The following is a 14,892-nucleotide window of genomic DNA, read 5'->3' as shown; positions in this document are numbered from 1 at the left end:
CTTGTCATTGTTTTTTTTCCCGGGGTATTTGCTCCTGTGAAGCTCAATGAATAGCTCGTATGTGTCTCTGCTTCATCGACTCTTAAGCCCGTGCGGGTCAGATTCCATTGTGTGTTCTTATCGTCGAACTTCGAATACTAATATGGAGGCTAGACCATTGCATATTTGGAAGCGTTTTATCGGCTGTGTCCACGCGCGGTGATTAGCTTGCTTCATCGCGGAAGCGGCAGCTATGAACGTCAGCCGCTGGTGACAGGAAATTACGTGCAGACGAGGGGACTCCTGGGATTAGCCAACTAGATTTCTGCACGCATAGCATCACATCAGCACAAAACATTCTCATATTGATTCTGGAAGCAGCGCGACCTATATGTTGTTTGCGATTTTAGTGCGGGTGAAAATAGACCACCGCTGAGGGCGCTGCTGACTGATGTATTCAATGGCGACACGAAGAGAGGTGAGTTCTGAAGCTCCGGCTACCATCAGGCCTACCGCGATGAGAAGAAACTTTGCTGTGTCGCCTCTGGCTTGGTGTAGCTTTCACCAACCACTACTCATTCTTAATCGGTATGGCTGATAGTCCTGCATGTTCCATCTGCGGGCATGACGAGACCATAACCCAAATTCTTTGTGACTGCCCTGCCTACACCACCGAAAGGCAGTCTCTCAGCCGTGCGCTGGAGCGCCTAGATCCGCGCCCTTTCACGGAAATGAAGATTCTCGGCCACTGGCCGCGGCGGTCGTCGGCGTAGAAAGCCTGCAAGGCACTGCTCCGCTTCTTGAGAACTTCTGGCCTGCACGATAGGCTGTGACTTTAACGAACAGTGACGTTTTATAGTGACTTTAATTTTCTGCTACTCTCCTTTCTCTTTCTTTTTTTTATCCCCTCACCCCCTTCCCCCCGTGTAGGGTAGCAAACCGATTATTATTTCGGTTAACCTCCCTGCCTTTCCTCTTCTATATCCTCCTCCTCCTCCTCCTCCTTAGTGCGGGCGCATCCAATATTATCATTCCCTTTTATGTTTTCAACACTGAAGAATGTAGACACTAGCAGGTGTGCTGGTATATTACGGCCGTATATCGTGGAGACTGAGGCAATTTCGAGAGAGATTTGACTTCTTTTTACGACCTTATTCCTGTTTACCCCTTCGTAATCTCCGCAGAATCGCCTGGAGAGGCTTTGTGGTAGATTATCTGTATGGATCTACCTGACTACTCCGAAACGAGCAGTTTAAGCTTTGTAATGTCCAGCGAGAAACGACATGCACTTTCAACAGTTTGCTCTGATTGGAACAGAGTGCGGAAGGTTTTGATTAGGAATGCGTCCCATTCAGCCCCTGCAAACAATCTCACTGGGTAGATGCAGGTTAATACTTCTGCAAACTTATGTAATAAAATTTACGAGTTAAAAATAAAAAGTATGGAAGAAAAGTTTTTATTTTCTGTCAACCGTTGCTGAATGGAATAAAAATGCAATGATCATAAGTTTGTAACAAGATTGATTCTGAATATGCCAGTGTGTCATTTTTTGGACAAAATTTTGAATATTGGAAAATTGTAAGGTAGAGTTACGGAAATGTTGAAAGTACTATTCTATTCTTGCCATGTGTAGCAAAATCCTTCTCTTAAAATTTCTCCAGCGCTCGTATCGAGCAGTTAAGACTGCCATAGAAAATCTATGGGGAACGCTTTTGACGATAGCAAAAACGTTCGGAGCAAAAAAATGGTATCCAGCTGACGGGAGACCAGTGTATATAGTTTCTGTTATAGGGAAATCTTGCGATATATAAAAAATTGCGTTCATAAACTCTTTCCCGTTATAAAACGCTTTTGTCCAGAGTTGTTGGGTTTAGGCATGCACTGGAGACTTGGTGCCGGCTCGCCTGCTCAACGATTGCAGCGCTGGCTGATTTACGTTAAGAACAGCTGACTTTTAGAGCGATCGTTTACTAGCCATTGGGGAAGCACAAAATAAAGATTTGGTTTGGTTTATTGGGGTTTAACGTCCCAAAGCGACTCGGGCAATGAGGGACGCCGTAGTGAAGGGCTGCGCAAATTTCGACCACCTGGGGTTCTTTAACGTGTACTGACATCGCACAGTACACGGCCCTCTAGAATGCCGCCTCCATCGAAGTTCGGCCGCCGCGGCCGAAATCGGACCCGCGCCTTTCGGGCCAGCAGCCAAGCGCCATAACCACTGAGCCACCGCGGCAGACGCCAAATAAAGAATAATATGAAGAGGTCAACAAACAATTCTAGCTTTGTATTCGATCACTGCTGTGAAAGTAAATTCGAACAGGGACTGAAATCGAATACAAACTGCACAGTTACAAAGTTATTTTTTATTTTAATATTTATTGAATACTGCGGACATGCTGCATGTCCAAGCAGGAGAGGGAAATACATAGAGGGGAAAAACCAAAGCCAGTGCTATAGTACCGAACAATATAGATATCACAAAACAAGCAATGCAAAAGTACAATTGAAAATGCGGTTACGGGTCACAGCATCGCTTGCAGCTGCAGGTAAGGACAGCGTGCAAGCATACAGTGCCCGTATGTGTACAAGTGGGCATCGGGAACCCGTTTACGAAGGAAGAAGCAGCACATGTATATAGCGGTAGCCCGCCTCCAGCCGTTCTTTGAACGTAGTTCGTTTTGAACCCTTCAAAGCGACGGTGACCGAACCTCGAACCTCAGTGGCAAAAAAAGGAAGAATGCGGGTGGTCTTTTTGAGGCAGAACGATGTCAAGGGACTCTGAGAGCCGTATGTAAGACAAAACGGTGCATCAGGAACTAAGGAAGTATTTTCGCAAGCACCACTCTTGCTGCAAGGAACTTTAGGAGCACCTGTACTGGCTCGGACCACGGCTGTTCTTCGCCAGACGTCTGTTTGATTTTTCTCGTTCTAAGCCATTTAAAGTGATGCTGAACAAACCCGAATCTTGCCGCCGAGAAAGAGCATGCGGGTGGTCTGTTCGGAACAACGCGCAGCAAAGAAACTCAAGCGCGTTGATGCCCGAGAGTTCAGAGTAAGGCGCCGCGATGCATCAGCGTTGCCGGCAGTGTTCCCTACGTGGGCTGCCCGGAAACTTGATCGGGCCCTAGTTTATCGGCACCCCCTCCTCGACCTCCTCGCATTTGTCTTTCTTCCTTCTCACCCGTTCCATCTCTCTCTTTCAATGACAGCCCAAGAAACGACTGTCACCGGTTGATGAGGGTCGTAAACGAGCCGCTTTTACCCTTCCCCCCTCTCTTCGTCTTAACTCCTGGCTTGTCTTAGTGTCCAGGTCGGACCCGATTATCGCGATGGTCTCGCTCACTCAGGGCAAAAAAAAGAAGAAGCTAAGGAAGATGAAACGAAGGTAAGAGGAGCATCGAGAGAGCGCAACGAAGGGGAACAGAAATAGAACGGGCGCTCCGATTGCGTATAAGATTGGCCGAGCAATCCACGGATCTGGTGGACACTTTCTCGGGGCTCAAGTTGCCACTGCTCGACACCCCCAGAGCATCGCTTTCTCTCTTCCCTTCTTCTCCCTTCTCCCGGTCTCCGCGCCTTCCGTTCGCTACCTCCCACGCCGCTTCCAGTCGAGCTGGCTCGAAAGCATCCCCGAATTTCTCCTGGGGTAAAACACTCGCGTAAGAGCCACTCTCTCTCGCGTGCGCGCCGAGTCATCTGCCAGTTTCAACACATTGCGTTGGTGCTTTTGAATCTGCAGTTTTTTGTTTTGTTTGTTTGCATCGATTGCTCGGCATCGGAAAAACTGTGCTGACCAGATGCAACGTGTCTCCCAAGGGTTGTTCTCATCCCGGAGGCGCATTCCGACGGTTGAAGCCTTCGCCGTAGCGCAGAGTACGTGCACCGTCAAGTCGTGGTTGTGATAGGGAATATTCTTGGGCTGGGACTTGGAGTAATACGGCGTACCTTTGCTGCGTAAAATATTGTCGAAAGCTTCCTGCCGAGATCGCTGTGCTGACTCAAGTTCAGATACGAGTTCATTAGTAGGCTGAAAGCAGCAAAACTTACACGACGGCGGCCCCGACAGGCTTGGCGCAATCGGGTTAAGACTCGTCGAGAGTATGGCCGACGCTCCACAGTCCACGGTTTTTATCTGAACCCTGCAAGGGAACGCTAAGAGGGAGCACAACGTGCCACTTGCATTTCAAAAGAAATCGCCGTTACGTATGGTATCGCGGGTGTTCTTGTGGCGTTACGCCTTCACTATACCACACCTCACGCCTTCGATTGAATCCACTGAAGCCACACTGTCAGTGCGGAACAAGAATGAACAAAAGTCACTTGTTAGTCCTTGCTATTCAAGGCACGGAACATTTCAGGAATCAAACAAGAACGCATCAGACAGTGCGCGGAGAAAAGTGCTAACGAAACATGGTTAGTGAGGGTCCGACGGAAGAGCGGATGAAATCAGCAAAGTAAGACATGTTAGCCGATAAAAAAGCCTCTAAGCCAATCACAGGATGAGGTTAACGTTAGGCAATAGTAGTTGATGAGGAAAGGTAGAGATCTTATTCCTGCCTTGAGTGCATCAGGGCCGTGGACAACCGTCATGATGGCGCTGAGAAAGGAAATCGGGGGCTGCTTAAATACTTGCTGTCTTCACTGCTCCTTTCATGTGATAGTGTTCTTCGTCATTTTTTTCTATAATACAGCTGGTCAGATGTTTAGGAGAATCCCCGAGGATGGAGAAGGTTTGTGGTAAGGGAGTAATCACTCACTGGCGTCCACATAATCGCACAAAGGAAAGCTCTGCAGCTTTCTCAGAGCAGCTTCTTTTGTAGCCGTATGGCTGCGCATGGGTGGATACCAATGAGTAACTACCACTTATTACTATATATACAGCATAATAACCACTTGCCGGTACTTTCATCGTGCGGATGATTAAGACGTCTCGGCGTGCAAATTGGGTACGGGAGCATCACGAAACGAACTGCGCGACACTACAAACGGAGTGACGGAAGAACACGAAATGAGTGAGATTTCTTCGCGAAAAGAGTTTCCGAAAAATCACACTATTCTTTGAGCCAGTGTCGCGGAGTGGTAGCGAAGAATACACCGTTTACTTGAGTCCTCCACGATCGACACATTGAGCAATTGAGATGGCAAGAGCTTGGGTCCTTTATCAAGGGTGGTTTCGCGGTCCTTATGGTGGAAGAAATGGGCTGTAGCTGGGTGATGGTGTACATGTCGATGAAGGGAGCTCAGCAATGCGTGCATTCGAAGTGCTATTGATCGAGTACCAGGCGCTCTTAAAGTCACGCCACTATTATACACTCCCCCTCTGTTTTCCGCCATGTCTACAGCGACCTGAGGGAAATTTTCTATGAAGTCTGTGGCTTGGCTTTGCTTTCGAGAACTGTTACTCATTCCCAAGTTGTATAGCCGACTGCCCCACCTGTGGGTTTAATGAAACGACAGAACCACTGCTTTGCGTACGTCCCGTGCTTAATACCGAACGAAAACCGCTGGACTGCGCGCTAGACAGCCGTCATCCTTGTCCGCTGATAGAGGAATCAACAATAACGATTAATTTTTGATTATCTGGGATTCTTTCACATTTTATTTTACCGCACAACAGGCGGCCGCTTTCGTCTTTGGCCTCCATAGGAATGCCGGCATTAAATCCCGCAGCCTTTCGCTCAGTGGCAGAGCACCGTAACCACATAGGGACCGTGGTAGGCCTACATTAGTGTTTTCTCCGCAAGGGATGCTGCTTTAAGCCCTCTGGCAGTTAGTAAGAAGTGTTTAAGCAAGAGCTTGAGGTAGTAGCATGACTAAGTAAGCCGAAGAGAGGCACGTAATCTGGAGAGCAGATAACCAACGAACCCTTACAATGTAAGCCAAAACCGGGTAAAATGGAAGTAAATGCATCAATTAGCCCTTGCGACGAATGGTTGGTACGCGAGGATAGTTAGTTTTGCTGGCTTCCCTTTTGTCATTTGTCTCTGAGGCAGCATCGATTACTCCTTTGAGGAACGGATGGTTGTAAGAACTCAGTTACTCCAAAGAGACGAACCTTATGTCACTTTTAGTCCTTTTCAGCGTGGGGTGTGGTGAGTTGGATGTGGCTTTACGTGAAGACAAACGTAGCTGGTGGCAGCAGATAGTTACTCGGGCAGACGAAATGAGGGTGTCTGAGGGTGACCGCAGCTCGTATAAGATAGGGTTAATTGAAGATTCGGAGAAGATTTTGTCATGAAGTGGGCGTAGCTGAACGAATGGCGATCATAAAAACTAAGGGCTACAAGTAAAAAGATCTGGCAATGCTTTGCCGTTAGCTTGACGCATGTTTGCTAAATCATGCAGTGCAAGTCGTCTGTGTGCTTTCTTCGAGTTCGAAACTAGCCGGATAATCAGTCTGTGCGAAGAAACTTGGCCTTCATGGACACTTTTAAGGCTTTTGTGCGCGACCGATGTACTCTAAAAAAACAAAAAAAAACGACAATTCTACAGTATCACGCTTTCGGAGACTGTATTTAGCTCTTTTTCTGCTTTAGTTGCGTGTATTTCCAATCATGTCTTAAAAGCATTTACTGGTCTGCTGACCGCAACCTCGATTGCGTACGGACGTTTTCTGGCTTTAAACTGAAGGTTACTTCGTTCTTTTTGGCGCTTTCTTCGGATGACCATACTAAAGAACAGAATACAGCGCTCCTGTGGTTCATCAGCCGTCCCGAGCTGTGTTCTAAAGTGGCCTCACTTAGGAGATTGCGGGAGCGCTTTGAAATGTTTCGCACTAGCCGTTTAGTGGCTAAGGAATAAAATATAAACCATATGAAAAGAAGAAGCAGTTGAAAGCCGTCGACGCTGTTTCCGTGTACTTAGTATCCATCTGCAAGGTATTTTCTTACGTTAAGCGAATTATTTTTGTGACTCTTCTGATATCTTTGCTGCCATTTTTTTTCTTTCGATGCTCATGCATTAGAGGCTACGCTTCCTTCACCATTTCAGTCTCCTAGTATTTGAGCCACTTGAGCCCGTATAAATGGGTTTATATATTTTACTTTAAGCTGTTCGCACCTAGAAAATGCGAAGTTCGGTAGAGGCGAAATAGGGCGACTAAACCGGCACTGCCTCTTTAAAAAAAAAAGTCAGTTGCCCAGTGTTTGCCATACTTTGAATTTGCGGCGAAGGAGTTCCATGCCACATCAACTTTACAAATGCTGAATGGCGTAAAAGTAATCGCAGAAAACTTTTTCAAGAGTTGCAACTCTGGCTCGTTTTCGCATGCACTGCGTTTACCGTTGTTGTTTCACTGCTTTTCTGTGAACAAAGAAGGAAGACGCTCAAGGCGAATTAAAGAAGTGACGCCCTACCGCTTCTCAGTGACCTTTCACGGCTTCTTACTCTGCGTCAGCCTAGTGTAGAGCGCTGGAGCGGCCTAGTACCCGTCTAAGAGAGCAACACCTCATCGTCACTGCTAGATTCTAGAGGATACAAGCTTCCACGTAAGTAGAACCCCACAGGCTTACAAGACACGTGGGCACGAGGGGTTTACTGAAAGTCCAGCTGTTGCTCTCTAATTTCAGTGTTATTAGACACCTTTAGCATACCGTGTACCGTGTTACCGCTACCGTTACCGGAGTACCGCGAGCCCGCCCACCGACGGTGAGCGCGCGCTGATTGGTTCCGACGCTGCAAGCGCGATCACAGCTGCCGGGTATGTGGCGCCATCTGGTGACGTCATGGCGATTTGCGCATGCGCATTGGCTGCGCGCAGCCTTCCGGTACTCCGGTACCGGTAACGCTAACACGGTACACGGTATGCTAAAGGTGTCTATTCTCTGATGCGCACTGCTCAAGCTCTGTACACAAGTATCACAAAGTCAGTGCTTTAGGATAAAGGTTGCAGTCGCTTCTTATAGCGTCTGAACAGTTCCCTCCTATTGCTTCGCTGGAACAGTGCCTCAGTCACGTCAGAAACGTAGTGTTCCCAACAAAGATCTGTAACGCACCGGGATCGCACAGTCTAGGTAATTCCGTAACGCACAAAGGCACTCCTTCACTCCCCCGCTTCTCTAAATCACTTCCGTCACTCACACTACGTCGACCACAGCAATGCTTACGGTCTCACCTGAACACTTTCGGTTCAAGCGCTGCCGCTTTTTCTAGACTCTGCGAAAAGGAGCTTTTTGTTCTTTTCCGTGCGCTACACTAAGAAAACGCCGCTACGGCAGGATAGACTACCCCGAGAATCAGCTGCAATTACGTTATATCCGCTGTTTTCGTTGCCGAGGTACACAACTAGCACTCGCGGGGCGTTCCTGCCTCTTCCTCACGCGGACACGTTCCAGAGACTGTTGTGCCGTCGCCCCGCGTCCATTATTACAGAGAGGGAGAGAGACGGGCAATTGAGACAAATTTGAATCGCGCGTGCTCTTACGCGATAACGCGACGACGCACGCGAGCTCCACGCCATACATCAGCGAGTGCGGCCCCGACGCTTTCTTTGAGGGCGACGCGATGAAGGAGCGTCCGCCCCAAAGGTGAGACTTTCTTTTTTTTTTGTTTCTATTCCCGACCTGAAATTACGCGCCGAAAGGAAAAGCGCAGGTTATGGGAATGAAGCAAATAGTGGAGGGATGTGGAGGGAGGTGGTTGGCTGAAGAGGGGGTATAACACGGGAGGAGGGCCATTAAAAAGGCCGCAGGCATTGGTGAGTGATGTGAGAGCGGCTCATTAGCATATAGGAAGAGTGGCGGCGGGGACCGCGAGCGTGGGGGGTGCGTGCCGGAACGAGGTTGTCGCCACGGCGCGTCGCGACAATTTGTTGTCTTTGTTTTTGCCGTGCCTCGAGTGTCAAGTAGAGCGAAGCGGTGAGGCAGGCCTCGATGCCTTCAGGGAGAGAGATAATGGAGAGGAAGCTTATACGACGGCCCAATCGCAAAGCCCGAGAAGGGAGACAACGTGAAGGGATTCAGGAGCGGGTTGAAACTCGCGAACACCTCTCTGGTCTGCGGAGATTGGTTTACTATGCGCCTTCGCTGTGGTTCACCCTGCAGAACTTTGGGGAGAACTACGGGTGCTATCTTTACTGGGTGGTAAGCCCGATAATAATGTGTGCTCGGAGATGACCTGACCAAGTTTCCGGTTAGAGATAAAAGTTTCGCCAGGAAGAATCTCCGAACGTCGCGTCGCGTTTTTTTTTTTTTAAAGCCTTCTCTGATAAAAACAACCAATGTGACTAGAGTGAAGCAGAGGAAAAAGTTCTCGAATTGACCGCTTTGTAGCAAGTCACTGTGAGTGCTTCGGAAATTTACCACGGCATGAAGTTATACCAATGCTCATATGACGCTTTTCTTTCATTGGCTTTTTCAGTAAGACCTACGAATCTATCGATAGTAATTTTTCTTACATCTTTTCTCTTAAAGTAAGTTTGTGCACAGCTACCTTTTTTAACAGTAGCTAGCCCGAAGAATAGGCCATAAACACATCTATTTTAGCCAAAAGACGCGAAGCGATGATCTAGGAACGTGTCGCATGAGGAGAGGACGGAGTATGTTTACGCTGAGATGTCAGTTTGCTTCAAATTACAGATCTATCGCCTTTCCTTTAGAGGAGACTGCTGCGCTTCAAGCTCTAAAAAGCGAACAGGAAAAAAAATTTCCCGGGTGATCATTGTGATTCATGCGTAGGGAAGGTATGACACGGGATTTCGTGAGCGCTTTGTGTTGACGTACTGAATTCAGGCAATAAAGAAAAAAAAAAAGAAGATGACCGTGTGTCCTAAAGCGGCGGCCAGTTAAGCCGATCTGTTCGCGCCGCCACGGGTTCGAATCCCACTTGCGATTGTAACTGTGGTGAGTTCTTTTTTATGCTTTCTACGAGGCTGGCCACCGACAGACGGTCGTCTCCGGGTATTCGTTCGCATAAGCGTTCCAATGTTAATCCATTACAACACGGGGTTGAGGAACACAAGTATGAAGGGAATTCTAGCGCGAAACCAAGCCTTTGTGAGAGTTATCTTCGGCTTTATCCTCATCTGTCGCTTTCAGAAGGCGCAAAAAAAAAAAAACGGCTGGATGGATGGATGGATGGATAGGAGCGCCCCCTTTGAAACGGGGTGGTGGCAATTGCCACCATGCTCAGCTTTTCTTTCTTTATTATTTTTTTGTTTACTGTGTTGGCAATTCTCATTAAGATTCTCCATCACCTTTGCCTACGGTTTCCTACAATTCTAACCTTATGCCACATCTCTGCTTTTCAGCCACCAATCCTCCAATCGTTTTTTGCTGATTTCCACTGCAGATTTATTTACATGACCATTGTTATCTTTAAACCCTAGGGCCTCAGAAAGAGTGACTGTGCCTGCATCGACATCCGGATGGATACCATCACATTTGATTATGAGGCTAAATAGCTCATGAAACGCCATCTACAGGCGACAACTGGCGAAGTGAATTTTTTAAAAATGACATGGACATAAAAGGCGATGTTGGTGGCTGATTATGGCTCTGGCTACATCTTTCATATAGAAAGCCACTGGAAGTGGAGACATAACATTCAACAAAGCAAAGCTGCAATACACATACTCTACAAGACAAATAATACAATGAACCCTCCAGAAATGCTAACATAAAATGGAAAAAATAAATAATACCTAATGATATTATCTAGTTACATAAAATGAGGGTGTACTATACGCCATAGTATGTACTAATCACAGTAAACGGTATAGCAACCACAAATTCAAGAAATTGAAAAGAACAGTGAACCGTAATGGTAACGATCACATACATCGGATGCGTAATAGAAACGTATAGTATATAAACACATAGAAACACATAAATCCCATCCTCTTTATCTCAAACGAGAAACATAACGCGAGCCTCGTGAAATGACTATGGAATGGGTCGAGGCCAACGTCACGCAAATAAACAATGTGAAGAAGATTTCAACTTACGTGGCTCTATGCGAACAGAAGTTTCGGCTCGAAGTCAACGCAACGTTTCTTCCTCGCGGTCACGCCTGTTGTGTTACCGGAAGGAACGAGCACACAGCTCAAATGCGCCCCACTCTTTGCGGCTAGAACCTCATCCGCCTGTTGCTTTTATTTTTCACAAAAACATTTTCAGCATTTACTGCAAGCGACGTTCAAGAACTCCGAGATCTCGTTTCTCTACCCGATATACAGGCGCCAGGCTGTCTGGCACTTTCGCTGGAAACCTAAGGGTAGAGGTCAAACCAAAGATCCCTTCACCAGATTTTATTTTGGTTCATTCACGTTGCCTGTTGGATGAAGCAAAAAAAATAATAAAAAAACTAATTGCCCAGAAAGGAGAGGCGACTGCTTACGGAACAGCAAAGGGGGTGAGGCAAGCTATCCTGATACCTCCCTCGCCACGGCAAAGGATTCTGGGCCATGGCGCTGTTCCTATTATCGGTCGACGCTCGCGCGATAGCCTTCAAATCGCGCTTGACTGTTACACGCACGCGTGCAAGTCCATGACGGTAAGAGGAACGCGTCAGAACTGGTTGATAACTCCTTCAACTTCTTGTTGCGATGCCGGTCTCGGCTTGCCGACCTTGACACTCGGCTTGCGACGTTGCACCTCAAACATCACCGCCCAGAAACGCGTTGTTGCTACCACCATGTAGCCGACTATAGAAAGCTTGCTCATACGTACCACGCAGTAATCGTGATGCCCAAGCGACTGGCATGCATGTGAGAACAAGCCTTGGCTGCGCTGCTTATCGCGAGTGTGCTCGTACGCAATGCCCAGCAATCTTTACGCCCTTCCCGCTAACGTAAATGACATAGGCCTGATGAATGGAACTGTTTTTTTCGCATGCTCCTAGAGCCGTATCATATCACGAAACGCTGCTTGCGCTAGCTCGTAGTAGCGGGCTGTGACACTCGGTTTTGAAACAGACGCGCAACAAGGCCTCGGTCTCTGCTGAAGGTTTGGTTTGGTTTGGTTTATTAGGATTTAACGTCCCAAAGCGACTCAGGCTATGAGAGATGACGTAGTGAAGGTCTCCGGAAATTTCGACCACCTGGGGTTCTTTAACGTACACTGACATCGCACAGTACACGGGCCTCGAGAATTTCGCCTCCATCGAAATTCAGCCGCCGCGGCCGGGATCGAACGCGCGTCTTTCGGGCCAGCAGCCGAGTGCCATAACCACTGAGCCACCACGGCTGAAGGCTTCAAGCGTTTGTTTGTTAGGTTTACGCAACAATTTGAGTACCGGAAGATTGCTTCTACAGTACCAAAGTGCGCCATGCCAAGTTAGTGGTACCGTAAAGCTCCTTGATCGCGTGTGATTTGGTACTGACCAGGCACTTTAGAAGGAGTGCCTATAATGTTTTGCTGTTCCTTATAACTGACGCATCAGCTCGCGTAGAACGAGGTTATATCTGACCTAATTAATAAAGTTTTTTTTCTTCCATCGAACATAGTTTTAGACAACGCTTAGGTACATTACCCAGCTAGTAGCTATCATTAATGAACTCGTACTGTCAACAGATAACCCTTTTTTGTAATAGTTTAGCAAGGTCTTTTGGTAGCGTCATGTAATGTAAACTAATTTGGGAACCTCAGCTTATTGGTCAGTCTATGCTTTAAACAGAGAAGAGTCTGAAATGTAAATGCTTTCTTCTACCGGTTACTTAAGCTTTGCCTGTGTAAAGAAACAACAAATTTGTTCAAGTTACAAACAAAGAGGTGCCATGAAATTGCACATATAGAAATAGTAACCACCCTTTTGTATAGGTATATTAATCTAAATATATATGCTTTGAATTTACTACTCGTCTCGTTTGGAAACGTAAATACCGTTTTCTAATCTCTTTCTGGTCGTCTTGCACCTCTTAAATAAAAATAAAAAAACGCTACGCCTTGATCTAACCTGAACGCCTTTGCCTTACTAGTTTTACCATCCTAGAACAAGGTTGTGTCGCTTCTTAAGAATAAGAATATTAGGAAACATGAAATAGGTGAGGGAAAAGGCTTCCTCTTCATCTTTAACGCTTACCAGATTTCTGACTCTCCATCTGTTCGTTTTACTACAAACGACGTATCTATGTTTTTTAAGAAGAAAGAATGCGACTGAAATTTCTTAATTTACCCTATTAAACCTCATAAAATTAACATTTGCGTCTTACTTACGTTGTAGCTTATCTCTGCAGACTCGCCATATTCTGCACCATTACGCTGTTTTGTACCTTGAGTGCTCCAATTAAATTTTTGCATTTTTTCCGAGAACAACCACAGAGTGGAATGCCTTGCTTACAGATATTTTTTTTTTTCGGCCTTTATTATCATGCTTTTCTCCTACGCCCACTTACTTAGCATCCCGATGCGCAAATTTCACGACACTCATTGTGCACGTGCACTCTTTGCACGGTGGGCGCAGTTGTCATAGCTGTATGAGTGCTTAACGCTTAAGATTTGCACCCAGTCTAGCCAAACTACAGCGCATAAAAGAGGGTTTCGTCTGTTGGCATTTATCCTAGCGAAATCAGCGGGTAATGCTTGGAAATGTTGCGAGTTATAAAAGGAAACCTTCGTTCAGATTACTTGTAAGATGACTGAGATGAGAGGAAAATATACAAAATATCTCTTTCACCTGAAATTTTAATTTGCTTTAGAGTCGTACTCACACTTTCAAACAGACTTACTTTGTTCAGTAAGCAAACCGTACATTATAGCAAAAGCGCTTCGACCATTACTAGTGTGCTTTACAGCGCGTTTCCTTCCTTCATAACCTCATCCTCCAAGTATAGTTATCGTGCAGCGCCCGCTAAGAAGTACAACTATCGACATCCTCGACAACATCTGCGGCATCTTGAAACTTTGGGTTAGATCCGTATATTGGAATAGGCGTTTATTGAAGCCTCGTTCTCACGAAAAGGCAGGCAAAGTCCAGTCCGTATTTTAAAACATTAAATAAAGGCTTTTGGCTGCCATCTTGACGCTTTGAGTACTACACAAACGATTTGAGTAAGACCACGCTGCCAATTTGCGGCCAGGGAAATAGGTGGCACGGTTTAACCCACAGAGCTTATAAAAACTGGTGTGAGTTGGGCAAGATAACTTTCTTGCTTGCTTCTGTTAATCATGAAAGTGAGGCGGGCGACCCGGGCGGTGTTGCCGCCAAGTTCGCCACAAGGCCACGTTTCTTCGTACGAGGTAAGCAAGAGCTTTTGCATGCTGCCTCTTTTGTTAGCACAGCCTCCCTCTGCCAACCGGTAGTCCCTGGTGCCCGCGGTCCCGGACAGCCATACATTGCGCCACCTATTCGCCGCACCGCTTTTCTATTTTTGCGTCTCTGACCTGCGCCGTGTAGGCAACGTGTCATCTCCTTCCCTTGCATTCACTCATAGTTTTCTGCCTTTGTGTTTAGAGAAACGGCGGTCACGTTTTCAATAAACGTGACTGCGTCCACCATCGCAGGGGCCCCCTCTCGTTTTTCCGTGTGGCAGTGGCCGGCCCCGAACCGCGTCCCATGTTTGTCCGGCGCCGCGTTGTCACGCGGCTTCGGCCGGCTCTTTGACGCAATGGCGAGCCAGGAATTGAGCCGCGCCCCTCTTTCTTTCACCCTCCACACTTGCTCTTCTTGAACTCGATGCACCGCCACGTGTCGCCAGGCTGGGTTAGGCGAGCCAGCCAGCGCTGCCGTGACCTGCTGCGAGTGTTACTCACGGCGAGGCGCGGTAACACGACCGGACAACAGTCGGGAAGAATGTGCAATCCTTGTTCATGTGAGCTTTGACTGAAGTGAAAGTATTATGACGACTCGCTCACTCATTATTGCGTCACGTTTCCACCTGTGCGCTCACACTTTCACTGTGTGACTCTTTCAATCTTTTTTACTAGCACGTGGCTGCTCAGCACATTCCCTGCCCTATCACTCACTCACTCACTCACT

General features: G+C 47.1%; 1 protein-coding gene across 3 annotated transcripts in view; it reads right to left on the bottom strand.

Moving 5' to 3' along the window:
- LOC149339263 (uncharacterized) overlaps positions 1-14,892 on the bottom strand; it is a 170,664-nt gene that overhangs the window by 73,267 nt on the left and 82,505 nt on the right. The window contains exon 1 of one of the 3 annotated variants that reach the window (XM_089548023.1): positions 10,922-11,030. The exons of the other annotated variants lie outside the window; for them this stretch is intronic. The gene's annotated coding sequence lies outside the window, so the exon portion shown is untranslated. Of the gene's footprint in view, positions 1-10,921; positions 11,031-14,892 lie in introns of those variants that run through there. 3 annotated transcript variants of the gene reach the window in all.

The sequence above is a fragment of the Amblyomma mixtum genome, chromosome 6 (assembly GCF_055824585.1).
Source record: "Amblyomma mixtum isolate Tamu chromosome 6, ASM5582458v1, whole genome shotgun sequence".
Classification (NCBI taxonomy): Eukaryota; Metazoa; Arthropoda; class Arachnida; order Ixodida; family Ixodidae; genus Amblyomma; species Amblyomma mixtum.
The sequence above is the reverse complement of the archived record's forward strand: the minus strand, read 5'-3'. Positions and strand labels throughout refer to the sequence as shown.